The sequence below is a fragment of the Pelobates fuscus genome, chromosome 11 (genome assembly GCF_036172605.1).
Source record: "Pelobates fuscus isolate aPelFus1 chromosome 11, aPelFus1.pri, whole genome shotgun sequence".
Taxonomy (NCBI): Eukaryota; Metazoa; Chordata; class Amphibia; order Anura; family Pelobatidae; genus Pelobates; species Pelobates fuscus.
The window spans coordinates 135,662,592-135,684,857 of record NC_086327.1 but is presented as its reverse complement, the minus strand read 5'-3'; positions in this window follow the sequence as shown (position 1 = coordinate 135,684,857).

Genomic DNA, 22,266 nt, shown 5'->3' with positions numbered 1-22,266 from the left:
TGAGCATTTCTATCATTAGTCTGGGGTCCGGGTTCAATAAGACCCATTAAAACTGTAACACCCACATGTATAATGGTGTGATAGAAGTCATACACATGGGAAGATTTTCTATAACTCAGCCAAAGGTTGGTAATTGCTATTTGTAACAGCCACGCACATACTATACCATCTGCCCTCATCATACCATTACAAACTATACCAACTGCCCTCATTATACCATTACATACTAAACCAACTGCCCTCATTATACCATTACAAACTATACCAACTGCCCTCATTATACCATTACAAACTATACCATCTGCCCTCATCATACCATTACAAACTATACCAACTGCCCTAATTATACAATTGCAAACTATACCAACTGCCCTCATTATACCATTACATACTATAACAACTGCCCTCATTATACCATTACATACTATACCAACTGTCCTCATCATACCATTACAAACTATACCAACTGCCCTAATTATAAAATTGCAAACTATACCAACTGCCCTCATTATACCATTACATACTATACCAACTGCCCTCATTATACCATTACAAGCTATACCATCTGCCCTCATCATACCATTACAAACTATACCAACTGCCCTAATTATACAATTACAAACTATACCAACTGCCCTCATTATACCATTACATACTATACCAACTGCCCTCATTATACCATTACATACTATACCAACTATTCTACATCAATACCATTACAAACTATACCAACTGTCCTCATCATACTATTACATACTATACCAACTGCCCTCATTATACCATTACATACTATACCAACTGCCCTCATTATACCATTACATACTATACCAACTGTCCTCATCATACCATTACAAACTATACAAACTGTCCTCATTATACCATTACAAACTATACCAACTGTCCTCATTATACCATTACAAACTATACCAACTGCCCTCATTATACCATTACATACTATACCAACTCCCTCATTATAGCATTACAAAGTATACCAACTGCCCTCATTATAGCATTACAAACTATACCAACTGCCCTCATTATACCATTACATACTATACCAACTGCCCTCATTATACCATTACAATCTATACCAACTGCCCTCATTATACCATTACATACTATACCAACTGCCCTCATTATACCATTACATACTATACCAACTGTCCTCATGATACCATTACAAACTATACCAACTGTCCTCATCATACCATTACAAACTATACCAACTGCCCTCATTATACCATTACATACTATACCAACTGCCCTCATTATACCATTACATACTATACCAACTGTCCTCATCATACCATTACAAACTATACCAACTGCCCTCATTATACCATTACATACTATACCAACTGCCCTCATTATACCATTACATACTATACCAACTGCCCTCATTATACCATTACATACTATACCAACTGTCCTCATCATACCATTACAAACTATACCAACTGCCCTCATTATACCATTACATACTATACCAACTGTCCTCATCATACCATTACAAACTATACCAACTGCCCTAATTATAAAATTGCAAACTATACCAACTGCCCTCATTATACCATTACATACTATACCAACTGCCCTCATTATACCATTACAAACTATACCATCTGCCCTCATCATACCATTACAAACTATACCAACTGCCCTAATTATACAATTACAAACTATACCAACTGCCCTCATTATACCATTACATACTATACCAACTGCCCTCATTATACCATTACATACTATACCAACTGTCCTCATCATACCATTACAAACTATACCAACTGTCCTCATCATACCATTACATACTATACCAACTGCCCTCATTATACCATTACATACTATACCAACTGCCCTCATTATACCATTACATACTATACCAACTGTCCTCATCATACCATTACAAACTATACCAACTGTCCTCATCATACCATTACAAAGTATACCAACTGCCCTCATTATAGCATTACAAACTATACCAACTGCCCTCATTATACCATTACATACTATACCAACTGCCCTCATTATACCATTACAATCTATACCAACTGCCCTCATTATACCATTACATACTATACCAACTGCCCTCATTATACCATTACATACTATACCAACTGTCCTCATCATACCATTACAAACTATACCAACTGTCCTCATCATACCATTACAAACTATACCAACTGCCCTCATTATACCATTACATACTATACCAACTGCCCTCATTATACCATTACATACTATACCAACTGTCCTCATCATACCATTAAAAACTATACCAACTGCCCTCATTATACCATTCCATACTATACCAACTGCCCTCATTATACCATTACATACTATACCAACTGCCCTCATTATACCATTACATACTGTACCAACTGCCCTCATTATACCATTACATACTATACCAACTGTCCTCATTATACCATTACATACTATACCAACTGCCCTCATTATACCATTACATACTATACCAACTGTCCTCATCATACCATTACATACTATACCAACTGTCCTCATCATACCATTACAAACTATACCAACTGCCCTCATTATACCATTACATACTATACCAACTGTCCTCATCATACCATTACAAACTATACCAACTGCCCTAATTATAAAATTGCAAACTATACCAACTGCCCTCATTTTACCATTACATACTATACCAACTGCCCTCATTATACCATTACAAACTATACCATCTGCCCTCATCATACCATTACAAACTATACCAACTGCCCTAATTATACAATTACAAACTATACCAACTGCCCTCATTATACCATTACATACTATACCAACTGCCCTCATTATACCATTACATACTATACCAACTGTCCTCATCATACCATTACAAACTATACCAACTGTCCTCATCATACCATTACATACTATACCAACTGCCCTCATTATACCATTACATACTATACCAACTGCCCTCATTATACCATTACATACTATACCAACTGTCCTCATCATACCATTACAAACTATACCAACTGTCCTCATCATACCATTACATACTATACCAACTGCCCTCATTATACCATTACATACTATACCAACTGCCCTCATTATACCATTACATACTATACCAACTGTCCTCATCATACCATTACAAACTATACAAACTGTCCTCATTATACCATTACAAACTATACCAACTGTCCTCATTATACCATTACAAACTATACCAACTGCCCTCATTATACCATTACATACTATACCAACTCCCTCATTATAGCATTACAAAGTATACCAACTGCCCTCATTATAGCATTACAAACTATACCAACTGCCCTCATTATACCATTACATACTATACCAACTGCCCTCATTATACCATTACAATCTATACCAACTGCCCTCATTATACCATTACATACTATACCAACTGCCCTCATTATACCATTACATACTATACCAACTGTCCTCATCATACCATTACAAACTATACCAACTGTCCTCATCATACCATTACAAACTATACCAACTGCCCTCATTATACCATTACATACTATACCAACTGCCCTCATTATACCATTACATACTATACCAACTGTCCTCATCATACCATTACAAACTATACCAACTGCCCTCATTATACCATTCCATACTATACCAACTGCCCTCATTATACCATTACATACTATACCAACTGCCCTCATTATACCATTACATACTATACCAACTGTCCTCATCATACCATTACAAACTATACCAACTGCCCTCATTATACCATTACATACTATACCAACTGCCCTCATTATACCATTACATACTATACCAACTGTCCTCATCATACCATTACATACTATACCAACTGTCCTCATCATACCATTACAAACTATACCAACTGCCCTCCTTATACCATTACATACTATACCAACTGTCCTCATTATACCATTACATACTATACCAACTGCCCTCATTAAACCATTACATACTATACTAACTGTCCTCATCATACCTGTAACGGACCGTTTCACTTACAAGAGGATAAAACCCAGTTTAGGCGATAATCCCCTTTAGATGGACCAGCAGCTACCATAAGCACCAACTTCCCGAACTCCCAAACTGTACGAATTCACCAACTCTCGAACAGCAGACACACTAACCCTGGAAGCAGCCGAACAGGAAAAGCAATATGGACAGCTTACACTCCTGGCAGTCGGCATACAGTCCCCTTTCCCCCCAAAGAAAGAGACACACTCCAGCTTCAGGGTTAAACAGCAACAACAACTGATTTATTCACACACAGGCTTATATGAGATTCTCCCATGCAAGGGAGGGGTTTACAGTACACCAATCCAGTTTAAGGTACAACCCACACATCTCCTCCCTCCAACATATCTGTTAACACAATTAACAGGGACATAGTTTTACCCAAGTTTTGGATGTACCCTAAATACTTGGGGTACATCCACAAATCCAATATCTCCAGATAGCCCTAGTCTGGAGGAACAACATATGTGAAAATCAGCCCATTCGGATAAACGGTTCGGGAGTTATGGGACTTTAAAGTATTAACCGACCGCATGGGTAAAGTATCCGAAAACAGTTCCATGCATTTTGGCCCTGCGGTCGGTCACAAACAGGTGAATGAAACATACGAATTTCTGGTGTTATAGAGACTAAGGGGAGTTCGTATGAATCCCCTAGTTCGTACGTTTCTTTCTACCGAACGACGGGCCGTTCGGTAGTTTCCCCACGAAATCCTGGAAGTCTGGAGGTCTCAGCGGTGTTTGCCTAGTCGAGTGTCCGATTTCAGTTCCAGACACTCGACGGCAAAACACCGCTGTTCGGTAGTTAAAGATGGCCGCCGCCACGTGTTAGTTTCCTGAATGGCGGCCACCCAGAGGACAAAGACCACACTGCACTGATTGCCAATTACCCGTTTGCAACATTGTTGCAAACGGTAATTGGAGGCCCACTTAGTCCTGGGTGGTCTGGTTGTTCGGTAGTTTCCTCAATACAAGGAATGGAGTGATTCTACCGAACAATCAGAGGAAGGCTGCATATATATATAACCCAGGTTAACTGCATACATAAATACATATACGATATACAGGCAGTACAATAGAACATGCTTCACAGTCTTAAAGGGACAGTAGTCCCAAAATGTCCATCGCTGATTTTAAAGGGCCAGTAGCAGCAATATAAATTATACATGCCCCAATATAGTCTTTAAAGTGTAATATGTCCAGGGGCCATAGTCAGCGGGCAGGAGGCTAGCAACCAGGCTTCTCCAGTTCACAGTGGCGAAGTTGGTTTCGCCACAATTCTCCCCTTTACCCATTAGACTAACAGGGTATCTGACCTCCTGCCGGTCAGTGCCCTGGTTAGTCCAGCAACCCACCCGCAAAGCAGAAAAAACAGTACAGCCCACCCACAATAAATGGCCACCACACCTGGGTAGAGGAGAATCTTGTCCATGTCCAGGTGCCTCACCACGGCTGTGGGTGGGACCGGTAGGCTGCCTTGGTGGGTTGCTGAGTGGGCAGAGACCAGCGGTACTCTGTCCTGGTGCCAGCACTACCACCGGAGTAGTCTGGTTGGAGCCTGGTTGCTGGAGACGGACTGTCTCCCCCTGGGATACACAGCTCTGTCGTGGGGGGGTAGGACCGACCGTCCCTACCCCTGGTGCTGGAAGTGCAGAGACTACGGTCCCATCTGCACAGATGTGGGGCCTAACATCTCCCCTTGGTGGGTTAGGCTGCCGCTGGAGAGAGGGTGTAACAAGCTCCTCTCTCTGGATGGTAAACTGCCGCTGGGGAGAGGGGTTAGCAGGTTCCTCTCCCTGGCACTCTCTCTGCTGGTGGAAAGGGGAACCAGCTGTCTCCCCTTTCATTCTCTTGTCCGGCTGCTGGGGTGCGAGACTGACTGTCCCTGCTCCCTGCAGGACACACTGCCGCTGGGGAGGAAGGACGGCACCTTCTGCTCCCTGGGACAGACACTGCCGCTGGGGAGGATGGACGACACCATCAGCTCCCTGGGGCACACACTGCCGCTGGGGAGGGAGGACGCTGCTCTCCTCTCCCTTCACTTCACACTGCCTTCTTGGCATATCACTTTGCTGCTGGGGGGCAGGAACAACAACCTCTGCCCCCTGTAACTCAGCCTGCCGCTGGGGAGGAAGGACTGCACCTTCGGCTCCCTGGGACACACACGGCTGCTGGGGAGGATGGACGACACCATCAGCTCCCTGGGGCACACACTGCCGCTGGGGAGGGAGGACGCTGCTCTCCTCTCCCTTCACTTCACACTGCCTTCTTGGCATATCACTTTGCTGCTGGGGGGCAGGAACAACAACCTCTGCCCCCTGTAACTCAGCCTGCCGCTGGGGAGGAAGGACTGCACCTTCGGCTCCCTGGGACACACACGGCTGCTGGGGAGGATGGACGACACCATCAGCTCCCTGGGCCACACATTGCCGCTGGGGAGGGAGGTCTGCAAACCCCCTGGCCCACTCTGATTCCCACGGCAAGTACTCTCGCACTGCTTGCTTCACACGCTGCACTCTATATTCTGAGGGGTTGGGTCCGCATAAAGCCAGTATCTTGGTGACCTCTCTGTCATACGCCTCTTGAGTGTAGCTGGGTGCCATGCTTGCTCTGCTGCAGTTGGTTCCTTGTAGATAGGGGCGCTGTACGGGTACTGGCGTTGCCCTCACTTTGTAATCCAGGAATGGTGTTGTCTGTAGCTGTCCCTCTGGTTGTAGGAACGATCCCGCCGCTTGCCACCAATTGTAACGGACCGTTTCACTTACAAGAGGATAAAACCCAGTTTAGGCGATAATCCCCTTTAGATGGACCAGCAGCTACCATAAGCAAACACCATTCTCCCGACTGGAGACACACGAACACTGGAACAGCTGAACAAGAAAAGCAGACATCGGCTTACACTCCTGGCAGTCGGCATACAGTCCCCTTTCCCCCCAAAGAAAGAGACACACTCCAGCTTCAGGGTTAAACAGCAACAACAACTGATTTATTCACACACAGGCTTATATGAGATTCTCCCATGCAAGGGAGGGGTTTACAGTACACCAATCCAGTTTAAGGTACAACCCACACATCTCCTCCCTCCAACATATCTGTTAACACAATTAACAGGGACATAGTTTTACCCAAGTTTTGGATGTACCCTAAATACTTGGGGTACATCCACAAATCCAATATCTCCAGATAGCCCTAGTCTGGAGGAACAACATATGTGAAAATCAGCCCATTCGGATAAACGGTTCGGGAGTTATGGGACTTTAAAGTATTGACCGACCGCATGGGTAAAGTATCCGAAAACAGTTCCATGCATTTTGGCCCTGCGGTCGGTCACAAACAGGTGAATGAAACATACGAATTTCTGGTGTTATAGAGACTAAGGGGAGTTCGTATGAATCCCCTAGTTCGTACGTTTCTTTCTACCGAACGACGGGCCGTTCGGTAGTTTCCCCACGAAATCCTGGAAGTCTGGAGGTCTCAGCGGTGTTTGCCTAGTCGAGTGTCCGATTTCAGTTCCAGACACTCGACGGCAAAACACCGCTGTTCGGTAGTTAAAGATGGCCGCCGCCACGTGTTAGTTTCCTGAATGGCGGCCACCCAGAGGACAAAGACCACACTGCACTGATTGCCAATTACCCGTTTGCAACATTGTTGCAAACGGTAATTGGAGGCCCACTTAGTCCTGGGTGGTCTGGTTGTTCGGTAGTTTCCTCAATACAAGGAATGGAGTGATTCTACCGAACAATCAGAGGAAGGCTGCATATATATATAACCCAGGTTAACTGCATACATAAATACATATACGATATACAGGCAGTACAATAGAACATGCTTCACAGTCTTAAAGGGACAGTAGTCCCAAAATGTCCATCGCTGATTTTAAAGGGCCAGTAGCAGCAATATAAATTATACATGCCCCAATATAGTCTTTAAAGTGTAATATGTCCAGGGGCCATAGTCAGCGGGCAGGAGGCTAGCAACCAGGCTTCTCCAGTTCACAGTGGCGAAGTTGGTTTCGCCACAATACCATTCCAAACTATACCAACTGTCCTCATTATACCATTACAAACTATACCAACTGCCCTGATATGACTTGCCCTGTAAGGTACGCGTGTTGTGACAGGGGCAGCCATCCACACCTGTGTAAATCTAACAATATTTCATCATAATATGATTGTTATTTTCTCCTCTGCTATAAGCATTTTGTTTCCTTTAACTAATGGAAATTCCCTGCTGCGTATAAATAATATTTATTTTCCCATCCAGCCGGGCACGTTTGGTTTATTAGTATAACCGATTCAGCAGAAACAGAAATTATTAGCATTCACCATTTTCCTACCTGCCTCTTCTTTTTTTTCAACACATTTTCTATAAATTCCAGCAGCTGTTTTTCCCCCAATTGATTCTCCATGGGAGCGTTCCTGGAGTAAATGACCACTTGCTCTGTGAACAATGCTTCTAACAAACATGTCATTATGATGTCACAGGATATTGGTGACCTCACATGGCTGCAATGCTCCAGCAGTATTTGTTTATGTAAACACGTTGTGATGTCACCTGATCCTGGTGTTCTATCACCGGGCTGATTTTTGTCAATTGTTGGAGATTGTCATGGGTATTTAACATTTAGAACAAAATAACCAATTCTCCAAGTTTTCCATCTAAGCTTAGCCTAACACCTGTCATTCCTGACAATTCACAGTTCAGGGAAAAGGTAGGAATTTCATATAAATTGTTCATTCTGGCCAAGGTCCCTGGCTCATTATAAATAGAACAGACATGCCCAATGGTATCTAGGGAAGAGTTGAAAGAGATACATTAATGGAATATATCAAACATGTAACGTGAAGGAGTCACTCCAAATGCTGTATGAGTGTGTTTTTGATGTGTAGTCAGCTAATTTATAATGAGTTCTTCTGGCAAAACATATGCTTTGCTGAAAGAGCATGTTAACATTTAAAGGAATGGTGTACCGTTAAAAATACATATATTCATTTCTTAGAATGTACCTTTTTTAGTATAACCCCTTAAGGACCAAACTTCTGGAATAAAAGGGAATCATGACATGTCACACATGTCATGTGTCCTTAAGGGGTTAAATTACTGGGCTTCCTCATGGGGCCCCAGGATGAAAACAAAAACTGAAGAAATCTATAAGGCTTACCTGTAATCCAGCTCTGGGACAGTCTCCTCGCTGTAGGCCAATCCACCCGCGGCAAGGTTATCAATTCTGATGATCTCTAGTCCAATCACAATGTTCTTGAAGCTTTGAGGACTTATAGGGCATGTGCTTCAATCACAAAGCGCCACCAATCCAGTGCTCTTCGTAGAGAGATACATTGAATCCAATGCTTTTGAGAAGAAAAATTAATATTCAATGTCATTGTGCTATACAAACGTAAAGACCTTCAAACATCAAAAGTCTTAAGAAGGAAAAACCTCCATTTCCTGTCCGAGAGTCACTAAGCACTAACAAAACATGTTTTTTGGTGCTTAGGGTGTCTGTTTCAATTGTCTAAGAATATAAACCAATGAAGTGAATAGAATAGTTTTAGAGGAATCCTTGATAATATGAGGTCACTTTATGAAAAGTAATATATGAATGCGGATGGACTTTCGACTTTTTACCCTTTGTGTCACTTTAGCCCACTCCCATTCTAGCACGCAAGCTCATTGAGCAGGGCCCTCAACCTCTCTGTTCCTGTACGTCCACTTGTCTGGTTACAATTACGTGTCTGTTAGTCCACCCATTGTACAGCTCTACGGAAACTGATGGCGCTATATAAATAACAATAACAATAACAATAGTGCATAATGTCGAGAAGCAGCTCCATAAGGCATGGTGATGTTATGTCACCTAGAACGTGATGTAGAAATTGAGTTTTTAACAAGCCTTAACCAATGACGTTGGTCTAACGAGAACACTAGAGAATGTTATCTTTAAACAATAACACATGAAGAATTGTTCTTGAAAAATTAATACCGGCTGGCTATACAGAAATACTATTTTACCAGCTCCTCTCCCAGCATATCATTACTGCAAACAGCAGCTTCTGTCCAGGAGTTTAAATCACACAATCCATTGAAACGAGCTTTGGTAGTTATAGTGCTTTAGATTCACCATTTAGGCTCTTTTCAATAATGTTATAATTCTGTCTTGAGCTGTTGTACACGGTCATTTATATTCTTGCAGAATTCATATTAAATGTAGGCAGAGACACTAATTTTTCACAATCGGACTACTTTATGGCTGCAGCGATCTGACCTTCAGATTCAGTGTAGTGTTAATTGTGCGGATAATATGCCCTTTATTAGCCCCGACAGGTGAAATTTTCCTGGCTTTGTACGTTTCCATAATGTGCTTAATATTAAGAAAAGTCTTTGCAGCAAATTGGAATAAATTATATACATTTATTTTTGTATTTGAACGTCTCTTTTAGTGTTACAAATGGATACACTGTTAAAATCTAAAGTTGGATGTTACACTATAAATATAATAATTAGAATTTTTAAATTAGCCATCATCTCACTGCCTTTCAATACCAAAAACACATAATTGCACGTGGTATTGGAGAGTGCTTAAATATACATTATGTGCATTGTATTGCATTCTAGCAGTCAGGGGTTGGGCTGTGTCCTTATTCATTACTGAAATGTTTGCAAGTGGAGAGTTTTTCTTTATCAGAGAAAATTGGAAATTACATAAAGCTGACAGGGTCTGTGAATTACATGTCTGCAGGTGACTCTTCGGCACTGCTGTGTGTAAGTATGGCGGGCGCTGAGAGGGCATGCTGCTAACAAAAAAAGAAAACTCTACATGTAAAAAGCTTAAAATCGCGAGCAATCCTGTTTTAAAGCATTAAAAGGACCTTCAGTAGAAATTCTTTTAATGAGGGAAGATCTCTTAAACTACTTTCTAGAGAACGGTGGATCCAGTCCTAACCTCGAATATAGAACCAGAGAGGTTTGTGCCAAATAGAAAGCAACATTTATTTTCTAAATACATAAAAATGCAGATTTTACATCCATACATTTTATATGGCAAAATTCTTCCAACTCTGTTATAGTCACAGTCTGGATATTTTTTGCATAAATGTTGCAAACTAGTTTTTTAATTCTGCTACTACTTGACAGCGAATAATCCCAATTGTTTTTTAGCAGATTTGACATTATACCCCCATATTCAGATCTCTAGAAAGCGTGCGGCATAGTGTCCAATTTTCCTATTTTTCGAAAATCATTGTTGTGAGTGTGATTTATAAATTTGTGCTTTAAATTCTAGCTCAACATGTGAGGTTAATTCTCTGTGTTTGGGGTTAGCAAGTTTGAGATTAAGTAAAAATTGGGAATAATTCATGTGAACAGTATTTGAAGAAGGATTTGCTTATCACCAGTAAGTGGATGGAGGCTCTAGATGTTGATAATCCATCTTAAAAAGTCACAAAACATTAAAATATGGAGACACCAGGAGTGTTTAACTTCTATGTTTAAATGACCACTATAGTGCCAGGAAAACATACTCTTTTTCCAGGCACTATAGGGTCTCTAGGTCCCCCCCACCCTCAGGGCCCCCCTCCCGTCGGGCTCTAGGGACTGGAAGGGGTTAATTCTTATTTGTTTTCCCCCGCCGGGCTCACGCGGCGCGGGGAACTCTCCTCCTCCTTTTCACCATCATCGGCTGAATGCGCATGCATGGCAAGAGCTGCGCGTGCATTCTGCCAGTCTAATAGGAAAGCATTCTCAATGCTTTCCTATGGACGCTGGCGTCTTCTCACTGTGAAAATCACAGTGTGAAGCGCGGAAGCACCTCTAGCGGCTGTCAATGAGACAGCCACTAGAGGCTGGATTAACCCATTTGTAAACATAGCAGTTTCTCTGAAACTGCTATGTTTACAGCAGAAAAGGTTAATCCTAGATGGACCTGGCACCCAGACCATTAAGCTGAAGTGGTCTGGGTGCCTATAGTGGTCCTTTAATGAAGGTGAAGGTTTTGAAGTGCAAGTATGTGCAGTAGACAGGGGACACAGAAGCAGCAATAATGGAGGTCAGTCAGAGTCAAAGACAAAACACTAAGAGCTAAATGTGTTTGGGCCATCAGAAGCACTTAATCATAGGCAACAACCAGCATACAAATTGGTAGCCAGTCATGGAATATGGGAATCCAGGAGGAAAACATTTTGGGTCCTCTTATATATTCTTTAAATACAGTTCCCTCTCTCTGTTTCAGCTACACAATGAATATAAATAATATATGATACTACCTCTCTTCCCCAGGCCCAGATTAAGAGCCCATTGGGCCTGGTGCTGACAAGTATGATGGGCCTAATTACAGAATCTTATCTACAGAAAACACTAAAACAGTTATACCTCCCAAGCGTCATGTATCTGGCGGAGGTGGTGCTGGAGGGAAACTCACAGGATATAGTTATCAGAAAACATACCCAATGCTAATCTCTCGCTTTCATCCTTCAAGTGAATCCATACCCCCTAACAGCAGTCAGTGTTTGGTGCAGCAGGATTTTGGTGGGCGGGGTAAAAGAGTGAATCACTGATGTGAATCACGTAACCAGGACAGCCCAAAGGGGGCATGTCTGCACGAAAAGGGGGCATGTCTGCACGAAGAATAAGAAGGCCAGCCTGGCGTGAATGCACGTCAAGCTTCCTGCCAATCATACAGGATGACCAACCAAGAGCTACTATGCAGACAGCACCCCGAGCTTGGCATTAATACGTCTAATGACGCACTCACTCCACGCTTTCTAAGCACTCGCTGGTCCACTCCTCTCCTAACCTTCTTACTAGCAGGCAGAAGCTTTAACAGTGTAGCAGAGCTCTCCTCTCTTTCTTTTAAAGAAATGGAGATCCGGGTCCTGCCGTATTTACTAAACATGGAACAATGACAGTAACTGAACGAATGATAAAGCTGAGCTGGATATTTTCGGGCAGTTTGGTTAGTTTTGAAGAATTGTGGTTTCCCTGACCATTCCCCACAATGTCAACATACATGTAATCAAGTTTCCCCTGAATTAAAGCTAATAATGTTTCGACTATAAATTGTAGCACAAAGAAAATGATGTTTTCCTTTAAAAGCACAGGAGGATATACTAAATGTCCCCTGTTTTTGCAACATATCTTGCCTAAATAAAAACATGTATTTTTCAGAAGCAGCTCTGTGACTGACATATTGAAATTGTCTTGCTTTTAAAAGGGGGGCTCACCACTCAATCCTATTCCTCGGTTTCCTTCCAACATTTGTAAAGCAAAACGTTCAAGCACCAAACCCCAAAATCAAACGAGGCAGACTCGCTGCAAGTTCTAATTCAGAGCAGATTGATAGGACGTTAATGGCGTGCTGACATCCATCTTTTTCAGATGGTAAAAGAAATGACAAGAACGCATCACAAGGCCCTTGATAGAAGGAAACAAACCGATTAAATAGCAAATTTCTCAAGCCACTGAAGTACTTGATAGAATTTCTTCAAAAGGGAAAAATTTTCATACATTTCACGTCCACTTTGCCGCTCTTCTACAAAGAAGTTAGCAGAAGATTGAAGACATATTTAACAGAGTGTCAACGAAAACGATTATTGAAAACTTTTTGCTTGGATTCGTCACAGTGTCTGGGGTGATCCATCTGTCTATTGGAGAAAGAGGCTTGCCTCGTTACAAATCACAATACATTTATTTGACCAGCCTCAAATCCTTCCCAGACAATCACAGGTCTATAGTGTCAAGGTTCTTACCTGAGATGGGAGTCTGTAGCGCAGATATGTTTGCTCACCCTTGCAGATAGACACAGTCCAAGGTGACCAGATATGAAGCCAGGGGCTGTGGAGGAAAGGTGGGATTTGGATAGATTGGGGGACTGGGCACTAAAATGGCAGATGAAATTTAACGTAGAGAAATGCAAAGTTATGCACTTCGGGGTCAAGAATGCACAAGCAACTTACACGCTAAATGGTAGTACATTAGGTATAACCACAAACGAGAAGGATTTGGGAATGGTTATAGACAACAAATTAGGCAGCAATATGCAATGTCAGTCTGCAGTTGCTAAGGCCAGTAAGGGTTTTGTCATGTATAAATAGGGGCATAAATTCTTGGGATGAAAATATAATTTTGCCTCTTTATAAATCGCTGGTAAGACCACACCTTGAATATGCTGTGCAATTTTGGGCACCTGTTCTAAAGAAGGATATCATGGCACTAGAAAAAGTGCAGAGACGAGCTACAAAATTGATAAAAGAAATGGAGCATTTTAGTTACGAAGAAAAGTTAGAAAATGTAAATCTCTTTTAGTTTGGAAAAACTGCACCACAGAGGGGATATGATAACATTATACAAACATATTTGGTGCTAGTGCAAACCATTATCTGGAAATCTATTCATAAACAGGGCTATACATAGGACACGAGGTCACACATTTAGGCTGGAAGAAAGGAGATTTCAGCTAAGGCAAAGAAACATTTTTTTTACAGTAAGAGCAATAAGGATATGGAATTCTCTGCCTGAAGAGGTGGTTTTATCAGAGTCCATACAGATGTTTAAACTGCAATTGGATAAATACTTGCAAAAACATAACATAGAATGTGACGGCAGATAAGAACCATTCGGCCCACCTAGTCTGCCCAATTTTCTAAATACTTTCATTAGTCCCTGGCCTTCTTATAGTTAGGATATGCATATCCCACTCATGCTCATGCTTAAACTCCTTTACTGTGTTAACCTCTACCACTTCAGCTGGAAGGCTATTCCATGCATCCACTACCCTCTCAGTAAAGTAATACTTCCTGATATTATTTTTAAACCTTTGTCCCTCTAATTTAAGACGATGTCCTCTTGTTGTGGTATTTTTTCTTCTTTTAAATATAGTCTCCTCCTTTAATGTGTTGATTCCCTTTATGTATTTAAATGTTTCTATGATATCCCCCCGTCTCGTCTTTCCTCCAAGCTATACATGTTAAGATCCTTTAACCTTTCCTGGTAAGTTTTATCCTGCAATCCATGAACCAGTTTAGAAGCCCTTCTCTGAACTCTCTCTAAGGTATCAATATCCTTCTGGAGATACGGTCTTCTTCAATATAACCAAGACCATACACTATAGTTTCACTGAGCCCCTCCCTCCCCTCCCTCTGCACCCCCCCCTCCCCACGCCCTTGGCATGGCAAGAGTTAAAAACACTTGTAACACATCCCTGACTCCAGCGCCGATCTCCCACGGCGCTGGGTTGGTGCTTCGCCTCCTCCAATGTTATGCGTCAGAGGGGCTAATTTCTTCAATGCTTTTCTTATGGGGATTTAACTGACACTGTTTGGCTTCATGCAGAGTCAATGGACTCGCAGTTGTAGGTGCTAGCATCAGTTATCCTCACCAGATAAATGTTTCATATTTTGTTTCCTTCGTGCACAGATTGTTTTACCATTTAATGTGCATTTAATGGTGCCGCGGTATTTTTTAATCCAACACATTATAGAGCTGCTTTTTAATGTGCAATTTGTGAATCTCTCTGTTTAAGTCCTAACACAATATCACCTGCAAATATTTATTTTTATTTTTCACAAGGCCATACCCGAATGTTAAATGCACTTTTCAAAAAATAACTAGGACATATTTCTTTGTGGGAATGTAACGCAAGCTTGTAAAATGGAATGCAGAAATCAGTCTCCGTTTTCCAAGCGTTTACCAGATGCTGTAATCTCATTTTGTATCACAATTCAGGATTGTTTGAGAAGCAGAGGCTTGAACCTAACCCTGGTCAGTACACCGCTGTGTCCCTAGGGATGAAACACACACATCTTCAACCAGGAGCCTAACAAAGAGAAGGGGAACAGATCACAGTATTGTGATGTCATATCATCTAGACACAAAAGCCTTACCACACTACAGTATGAGAATAATTTAGATTGATGGGGAGATAATGAATTGTCTGACATCTTCAGAAAAAATGACAATAGGACACGGAGTGGAGAAATAATAGCATACCACACGGGGATGGTGTCTGCCAAGGAGAGGTCTACCCAATACTTAAGGCCAACCTGGTGTTGATGATGAGGTGGCGCCCACTAAAATAAAGAAGTGAGTAGCGTGCAGTCACAAAAACAATAAATACCCAAAGTATTTATTGTTTTTGTGATATTCACTATGGGGGATATTCACTAAACTGAATGTTGTAAAAAAAAAAAAGTGGCCAAAAAATCCTCTTCCTTACTGGAGATAGACCCATTCATGAAGGTTGCTGGGTCCATTTGGCTAGCTGGTGGAAAGACATTTGCTCTTGTGGCTCCTTCCATTACCTATGTTCCTCCTCAATGAGAAATAAATGTATTCGTGGAATGAAAGGATTGCAAATGTGGTATATCGACGGTTTCTCAATAAAGAACTACCACTTGGTTAAAACCACTGCCAATTCTAGCTAGATGTGCAACTGTCTTTTCTCTGTTTCCAAGTTGAGTGAGTATTTGATAAAATGTATTTGGTCAAAATCTTCAGGGGAAAAAAAATAATAACTGCCTTTTTATCTTCCCTCTCCAGGTAGCTGAACTGAACTTTTTCTTATGTCTGGAATAATTATGTCCAAATTACATTGGTTAAGTCATATATTATTTCCTTCCCAACGCACCAATAACTAGATATTTCTACAGACATTTTGGCTCTGCATTAAATTCTCTGTACTGTGAACAAATACCACTAAAATCAAAGCGTAATATTCCATTCCATTGAATAATATTCCATCCTCTGTCCGGGGATCATTCTACTGAGCTATGCAAGCAGCTGCAGAACCAAGAGATACATCAAACATGACCGCCCGTTATTTAAAGGGACACTGTAGGCACTATAACCATTTCATCTCTATCAGTTGGTTATAGGGCCCCCTGGCACTGTCCCTCCATTCGATGTTAAACCATTTTCGAGCTGTTCTACACTAAATAAGCCATATTAATTCATACCAGTAATGGGAGTTCGAATAGGGTGAAAGAGGTCAGCTGAAACTCTCAGGAAACTCAGGCTATTGTTTACTGATCCTACTGTGTATCCCTCTTTTGGTTACTTTCTCCTCGCTTGATTTGTGAACCAAATAGGGGGAACACCCTCCAGTTAGTGTATGAGGAAAGTATCCAGCCATGTAAAAAATAGAGACATTTATTGAAGAAACATTGTACACAGCACAATGACGCCTTATCCCCTTCAAATTAGGCACCTTGGGACCTCACAGAGTTCTCCCGGCATCTCTTCCACTGTTCAAAACACCTTGACAAAAATCCTTTGTTGGAATCGCAATCAGCTGCCTCGTCGTATTAACCTGAATCTCATCGACGGTCTGAAATCTCTTTCCTTTAAAAGGTGATTTTAGTTTTGCAAAAAAACAGAAGTTGGACGGCGTCAAACCTTGAAAAAAAAATCCCGACCATCTTTTAAGCATTTGTACCACACTTTTATTTGTTCTGCATTCATTGCATCTTACCCCGAAAGCCTTCTGAATCATCCGAATGGTTTCCACTGAGGAATGTTCAAGCTTAACGCAAACTTTGACACAGATTCAATGCTGTACTAGCTCAATCAATTTAAATGCGATGACCACACAGTACACATGCTCACTCAACAGTGTCTAGCACCCCCCCTGACTAGTCCAGTGAAATCGTCATTGTTCACGCATGCGCATTCCAATCCACTCTCCTAGGCTGCCAGGTTACATCAATGTCGCGCAAACCGTTCTTGTTATATTAACAATGACTGGACTTTTTTCCAGACACACCTTACATAATACCATATTTTCATGTCCCTTTTTGTTCTTCTGATTTAGTTCCCGAATCAGAATCTCAATTCTGAAATTCTGCTGAGCTAAACAGACATTCGGCCGAAATTCTGTGTTTCAAAATTTTTTATATTTTCGGAATAAATGGCTCAGCCCATCTAAATTTTCTCACCATGCACAAGCTTAATCAACAGTCCAGGATTAAAACATTTTCCAGTTATCTTCCAGTTCAGGTATTGGTAAACCTGGGAATTGCTGTGCCTCAAGAACAGACAGAACTTTTATAAAATAAATTAATGCTGACATGTTTAAAGTTATGCTTAAAAAAATGAGAAACAAATTGTAAAAAGAGCATCAATCCTGGAGCGTTATGTAAAACACAGAATGCACGTTTCTTTTTGGTAAACTTTAATCCTTATAACAGTGGCCTAAAACAATACAAACCTTTGACTGGTAACAGAAAACGTTTATTTCTATTTACTATATAAGGTATAAATCTGCTTACTCTTATGTTATCGCTGTCATGATGAAAAGGTTTCATAGTAAATTGAAACACTGTGACAACATTAAACTTGGCTTTTTCCTTTTTGCGCAAATTCCCAGCAATGCTGTTTTCATGATGAACGTTTTTGCTGAATCTAGCACGGAGCAGATCACTTTGATCTTTGAATATAAGCAGCGGCATGCAATAGATTTTATTTCTCTTTGCATTAACGGTATATAAAAAGGGAATTGTGGGAAACTGACAAGAGAATCTGCAATTGTTAACTAAAATTTGAAATTCCTTTGTTTCTCAACAATTCTCAACAATCGCCAGTTTACTAATAAACTTTTTTTAATAAATAATGAACATTAAACATTAAATTACTTATAAAAGGTTGCCTACTACCCCTGCTATAGTATTAGGAATACAAACCTGGATTCCTAATGCTATAGTGCTCCTGTTCCTAGTTAGACTTGGGCTCCCCCCACCCATTTTCCATAAAAATATTTCAATAAAGCTTTTTACTCTTGTTTTTCCACCTTCGACGCTCAATCTCTGCTACTTGCCGTCTTTTGCAATGTCATCATAGAGGTATTGCTTCCTCCACCAATGGCCAATCCAATGCTCCTCACAGAGTAGCATTGAGGATCTGATGCGCATGTGTGTCTAGCATTGAATTCAATGTTTTCCTACGAGATGCCATGTCACGTGACTACATCACTACAGGTGCGTTTAACCCTCCAAACAGTGCGAGGACAGGACCACTGAACCAAGACCACTTTATTGAGAAGACGTGGTCTGAGTGACTTTAGAGGTTCTTTAACGCACTGTCTACTCTTTTACACTTTTGGAGAGGAATCTGAACTTTTATTAAGATTCTGCTCCAACACAAAGTGGAAGACTCTAATGCTCGTAGAATCACTGGATTCATTGCTTCTCTATGAGAAACACTGAATGTGCCCTGCGGCAACTGTCGAACATGTGCCATCCTACCCAATACTTCTCTCGGAGCAGCATTGAATTGGCCAGAAAGTCCTCAGTACCGAAGATCTCCATGTAGAAAAAGTGGAACTGAGGCAAGGGTCCCTTTTGCAGTAGTTGGCCCTATTTATTTATCAGGAAAGGTTGGACAAAGTGGGCCCTGGAGATTATTTTTTATTATATTAAGTTAGGTCTTGATTTAATATTTTTGGATAACATTTTCAAACCGTTTAGTATTTTTTGGGGGAATTTTTTTAAAATTAATTTTAATTATTTAATATTATAAAGAATATTTGTTTATATTTAATTACATTTTGATACATGATATAGTTTTTGATCGTTTAATATTTTGAATAAATCATTTGAAAAGTTTATCCAAAAATATTAAATCATTTGAAATGCTTACCCAGCAATATTAAATGAAGGCCATAATTATATATTATTATCTTTATCACATTTATTTGTAACATTGAATTACATTATACTTTGATCAGAAATTTAACAAACATTCGTCTTTCTACGTCTAAAATAAAAAAAAATGCAAAAGATAAATAAAGTAATGTTAAGATAAATTTTTATGGATTTTGCTTTTTAGCCTCATTATTAAATACATTTAAATTCTGCCCTTTATTAGTTAATAAACACTATCAGTAAATTAGTCGTTAAAAAAAATAAAATAAAATAAAATTAGATTAACATGCAAGAGAAAACTTAACGTGTAATTTACTGGCTGACATTTTACAAGCAGTGTAAAATCTGACCTTGAGTTTTTTTTTTTACCAAGAATAATATACAAGAATAAATTCTGTAATCTGCCGGAAAGTCACGCGGCGTGCATTCATTACTACACATTGCCTTTTCAATTTACAAAGAGACATATTATATAGGATGGATGATGAATATTTGTCATGGCATTTTATATATATATTAGTCTCATAAAAACGCCACTTATTATTGATTGAGCAATATTCAAGAGAAGAGCAAGATATATACTCTTCCTTGGTTAATATTCTTTGTTTACGAAAAGATAGGATTTAAAAAAGAATAAACCTTGTATTCCTTTCTATTGGCACGACTTCATAAAATCTCCTTTAAAACTGGCATTGCTAGATACAACTAACAAGTCCCTGTCTTACAATACAGCCCTGGATTTTAAAGAAAAACAATAGTCACAAGGACAGCTACAGCTCTGATGAGTATACCCTGTTCCTGCAGGCTTCAGAGAAAAGTTTAAATTGTTGCCTAGTAACACCTCTAGAGACAGTCACTCAGATGGTCACTAGAGGTGCATCCTGGGGCAGTGCTACATAATGTGCAGCACTGACGTTCAGCATCTCCACGCTCTGCATGGAGACACTGAAATTTCCCCATAGAGATTGCATTGATTCAATGCATCTCTATGACATGTGAAAGCATTGGATCGGGTTAGAAAATCAGTTCTGATGATGTAAGCCAAGGAGGTGGGGTGGAGCCCGCGCCGGATGACCCATCCAGCACTGGTAACAAGGTGAGTTTTCAACCTATTTAAGGGGTTAAAGAAGGTCCTGGGTGGTGGCTAAAATACATGTTTGTGTTCCTAACCCTAGGGTCCTTTAAGTATTAAACAGTCAGGTCTCCATGTGTGGGCCCTGATTGGGGGAAGATGTTATTTTCACGTAGTGACGCAACACGCAGAATATAAACCCACAAGAATAGAGACAGAGAATGTACCTGTGCAGTCTAAGCACCAAAACCACTACATCTTTACTGGTTTCCCAACTGTCCCAAACCCAGTGTGATAGTACCAACTTCAGAGTCCTGTCTCGCTGTCTTGCTTGTTCTAGAGAAAGCATAGCACTAGAGCATCGTTAATTGAGCTTGCGATGTGCTAAAGCACTATGACCATGAGCAGATGGCTGTAACAGAGCCTGAGAAGCTTTGGTTAAGCACAGAGATTACTGTGCATGTCATCTAGGTCCCCAATACTTCTCTGTGAGATGCATTGAATTGGTGGACTGTGACGACCTATGACAGCGAGACTGCTCTGGTGCTGGATTACACGTAAGCTTTACAACTTTTTTCAACATTCTTTTACACAAAGGGTGACCTAGTGATCTAAACTGAAAAAGAACATTATTGATATACAGAATATTGCTTTCTAACAGTAGAGAGTTGCTTTAGTTGTTGCAGGAATCTCCTAGAATGTGGCAGAAATTCTTCTACTTCAAAGAATGAGCCGTTGTTGTAAAGAAACAATTAAAATAAATTAACAGAATGAACGCGCTTACTGAAAACATATCAACCACTAAACAGCTCCAGGAGAAACAATGCCTACTTTCAGCAGCAGAATAAATGGTAGAAATTTGTTTTTTGGTGCAATGAATTGCTAGCTTGTGTAATAAATAACAACTAGAAGCTAAGCACACTTTAAATAAACTAATGTAATCATCGCAATCACAAGAAAAATAAAACTATGCTCAGTAGAACAATCACTGACAATGGCGTCATTAACGCAGAGACTCTGTTAATTGCGTTGCCTGGGAGAATGCGGAGTTACGATAAAACAATATTTTCCATATCACACTGCTAGGTTCTTTCTCCTGTTTTGTTAATGCAGACATTTCTGCCGAAGAAAAAGGCCAGTCATTTAAAATAAAAGGCATAGCTTTGCAATCACCAGGATCATCCAAACTTTCGCCAGCGGCGGTAGAAAACCATAATACTTTGCCACAGGTCAAACTCGAGTTGTTCTACAACTGCCTTGGGGGTCCACGACTGCATCACCGCTTCCCCGTCTGTGATTGAAGCCCTAGGAAAAAAAAGCTTTCACAGCTGTTTGGGCATTTTGTCTAAAACAGACATTACGTGGGAAATGGCAAAGGAATTACACATTTGGAGAAAAACAAATGCACAAATAGAAACACTTCTTCATCTCTGCTATTGCATTTGGTTTGATTAGTTTGAAAAAAATAGCTAATTGTCTTGTCAATTCTCTACAATTTCTAATTTACCGTATGATCCCCATTTGCAACACAATTAACATGAGAAATGCCCTGTAA